This window comes from Larimichthys crocea, chromosome II (genome assembly GCF_000972845.2).
Source record: "Larimichthys crocea isolate SSNF chromosome II, L_crocea_2.0, whole genome shotgun sequence".
NCBI lineage: Eukaryota > Metazoa > Chordata > Actinopteri > Sciaenidae > Larimichthys > Larimichthys crocea.
The window spans coordinates 5,249,172-5,253,331 of NC_040012.1; the positions used below are offsets into that span (position 1 = coordinate 5,249,172).

Genomic DNA, 4,160 nt, shown 5'->3' on the forward strand with positions numbered 1-4,160 from the left:
CTCATACAAACAAACATCTCATTTGGACATATTTGGACAATCAGCTAATTTGTATATTTCACTGAGAAAACTACATTTGTTGTGTGGTTAATAAACACATATGGAAGATACATATGACATACCTATGTCATATCTTCCAGCCTATATGTAAAATAATAATAATCTAATGTATTATCTTTTCAGGGGCATTATTGAAATACTTTGGGCAGACCTCTGCTTACACCAGGTTTGTCTACCTCATCGAGTGACATGACTGCTGCTGACTAACATATATTTTAATATACCGATACATTGTTCCAAAATAAAGTTTGTTTGTTGTTAATTCAAGTGCATGTGTGTGATTTGGTGGTTGTCCTGTGAGTGTTTTGGGGCCACACACAAAATCTTGCTTAGGGCCACCAAAATCCTAGGGTCAAGCTCTCGCCAACCACTAAAAGCAAGTCCCAGATTTACTCTTGTCCGGTCATGCTCCTTTTCTCTTCTTGGCTTCCCCTCCTCTTCAGTCTTCTCTCCTCTGTCATTATGTCCATAGCGGCTGCTGAGCCTGGTTACATTGCCCAGCTCCGGTTCTGGCATGACATCAGCTCTGCTCCTCAGGCCTGAAAACCTCCTTATGTCAGTGGTCCAAAATGCCTGTTGAACAACCACCAACACCTGCTGCAGTGCTCTGAGCTTGCAGCCTATGGGGTGCCGTTTGTAAAGCGTCCCACTCTGAAAATAACAGCAACATTTTGTCACATTTAGCTGAAAACAATGTTTAAAAAACTGGTTTGCATTTTTGAGAGTCACTTTTTTGCACATTTAGAACAATATTTGTGAACTTAGAGATATTTTAAATATTTAAATCCAAATGTTAAATGTAAAATCTAAATGCTAAATCTAAATGTTAAATCTAAATATAAATGTTAAATATAAATCTAAATGTTAAATATAAATGTTAAATATAAATCTAAATGTTAAATATAAATCTAAATGTTAAATATAAATGTTAAATATAAATCTAAATGTTGAAGCTAAATGTTAAATATAAATATAAATGTTAAATATAAATATAAATCTAAATGTTGAAGCTAAATGTTTCGGGTGAAACTAAATATTTAGCTAAAATTCAAATTCAAATGCCGGTAACCGGAAGTGCCAAAATAAAAGCTCGAGGAGGTCAGAGCGTGTTTATAGTGGCAAATAACGAATAAAACCCATCTTATCTGTGGAAATGGACTCTTGGACTTGGATTATCGTGATAATAACTAGCTAACACTTTGACTGATCTATCATTTTCGAGGTGTAGGATCGTCTACACCCGCCCGCCTTCACCCCGGTAAACTCTACTGTCGGACATACCTCTGCAAACATGTCAATAAATGAGTCAAGTCAAAGTGCGCCCCCTTGTGGCTGGCTATAGTGGCTACAGGTCATAAGTCATAATGGATAAGATGGGTTTTATTCATTATTTGCCACTATAAACACGCTCTGACCTCCTCGAGCTTTTAATTTGGCACTTCCGGTTACCGGCATTTGAATTTGAATTTTAGCTAAATATTTAGTTTCACCCGAAACATTTAGATTTATATTTATGTTTAACATTTATATTTATATTTAACATTTATATTTAACATTTATATTTAACATTTATATTTAACATTTATATTTAACATTTATATTTATATTTAACATTTAGCTTCAACATTTAGATTTATATTTATATTTAACATTTATATTTATATTTAACATTTAGCTTCAACATTTAGATTTAGATTTAACATTTAGATTTATATTTAACATTTATATTTAACATTTATATTTATATTTAACATTTAGATTTAGATTTAACATTTAGATTTAGATTTATATTTAACATTTAGATTTAGATTTAACATTTAGATTTAGATATAGCATTTAGATTTTACATTTAACATTTGGATTTAAATATTTAAAATATCTCTAAGTTCACAAATATTGTTCTAAATGTGCAAAAAAGTGACTCTCAAAAATTCAAACCAGTTTTTTAAACATTGTTTTTAGCTAAATGTGACAAAATGTTGCTGTTATTTTCAGAGCGAGATGCTTTACAAACGGCACCCCATAGCAGCCCAGCTAGCATGAGCTAACTTCAGCTACAGCTGGCAGCAGTTTACTTCACTGTTCATCAGGAAACTCGGTAAATCAGAGAGTTGAGGTGGAGCAGCCAGAGGACATCAGAGGGAAAACCATAAAACATTTTCTCAAATAAAATATGATCCAGTTTCACTAAAATCAGTAAAATAGTTGGTGGTGTGTGACTTGGTGCCGTAAAACGTTACATAGTCCTCACAGGTGATTGTACCTGGAGCACATCATTACACATCAGTGTAGCTTCAAAATGATTTAAAATGTGTCATTTGAAGTGAAGTCAAAATATTTGCTCTGCCACCAGTTGAAGGTCCAAGCAACATGCTTGAATGGTTAGACAGGTTTTTCAACCAAACCCTCGGGATGTTAGTCGGATGTCAGTGTATTTGTAGAGGAAACAAAGCTGAACCAAAAATTACAAACCCAAATAACTGTAGTTTAAACTTTATTATTATTTTAGATTAAGTGCACAATTTGATCAATGAATATTTTACTGTCACATTGCATGTAAATATTAAAATATAATAACTTTTATGTCTTGGCTTGGGTTTCCCATAACTGAGCTACTGCCAAGATACAGCTAAAACTTGTTCAACCAAAGTCTGTACATTTGCAGAAACTGCTTGTGGTGCCAGATGGGCAGATCTAGATGAAGTGCAAAACCATAATTTTCAGCACCTTTTCTATAAACAGGCATTGCTGGGAACATAAGCAAGTGGTTGGTAGATTTCCTTCACTATAAAAAACACAATTAATCTACTGAGTGCTGAATTTTAACATTCTTAAAACAAAGTTCATCTTGCACCCCAGTCACTAAAACCACAAGAAGTGTTTGCAAAAACCTGAATATCATTAAGTTTTTAGCTGTAGCTTCTTCTCAGGTACAAATTGTGCAAAAAAAAGGATGCTTGAGACACACGTATGAATAAGATAAGTAAAAGCATCTGATACATAGTTTGTTGACACTCGTGCATAAATCCAGTGCACAAGCTTCACTTCATTGTGTCCAACTGGCCACAGCTTCCTCTGAGACTCTTAGGCTCTCAGCATGATGAACAGTGTGAGGACACTCAGCAGGATCGGCACAGCTGGCAAGGAAAGATGCAAAAGGAGTTTATCAGTAAATGTTTGTTCATTATTGTTTGTGTGAGGATGAGGCATTCATCAGTTGGGTGAAGTTATTGTAATAACAACATAACATATTGTAACAATCTGTTGTCTGTTGTACTAACAATTGGCAAAAGATCATTTTATTGTCCCCACTATTATTTGTGTTAGCTATCAAGTCTTTGGCAGAGGCTTTTAGCTGCATGCCTCCTGTTACAGGTATCTGAGTTACCATTGTACGCTGACAATATGCTTTTATTTCTTACCAATCCAAAGTTCTCGATAGACTATTAGAGGCACCTCTTCTGTTACAGATATCTCAGTGGGAGTTAGTAAGATATCATTGTATGCCGACGATGTGCTTCTATTTCTTACCAATCCATAGGCCACGACAGGCTAATAGCCTATGAGTAATATTCATAAGATATCATTGTACGCTGATGACGTGATTCTGTTTCTATTCAATCCAGATGTTTCGATAGGCTACAGATAGCAGCTGTTCTGGATGTGATTGGTTGCTTTGGTCATTTTTCATTTGGAAGCTCTTCATTTCTTCTATTCTCTTGAATTTCCCCAGTGTGGGATCAAGTTTATCTTATCTTGTGTTGAACTGTATGCTTGCCTATAGTCAATTTTCACACTGTCAAATTTCAGTTTTGCCCGTGGTGACAGCAGCTGGCAATGTCTGATCAACATCTATTTACAAGCTGATCCTGGATCCTGGAGTCATATGACATCAATTTCCTTGAGAACTGAACAAAAGTCCATTTGTTGACGTAGATAATCGGATGTGATCGAATTTGTTAGAACCTAAAAATATAATGGTTATTGGGTACCATGAGCTCCATTGGATGCTGCGGCCGTGTTGCCGAGTGCAGCTGTGATGCCATCGATCAGGTCAGCGAAGATGCCACTGGTCGGGTCAGCGACGTTCACGCGTTTCT

General features: G+C 35.3%; 1 long non-coding RNA gene across 1 annotated transcript; it reads right to left on the reverse strand.

The window, feature by feature from the left end:
- Window positions 1–2,541: 2,541 nt before the first annotated feature.
- LOC109140112 (uncharacterized) lies at window positions 2,542–4,154 on the reverse strand. Its single transcript, XR_002042387.2, has 2 exons — window positions 4,053–4,154; window positions 2,542–3,197 (listed from the first exon to the last, which is right to left on the reverse strand). It is a non-coding gene; the product is annotated as an uncharacterized LOC109140112 (long non-coding RNA).
- Between the last annotated feature and the right edge of the window lie 6 nt (window positions 4,155–4,160).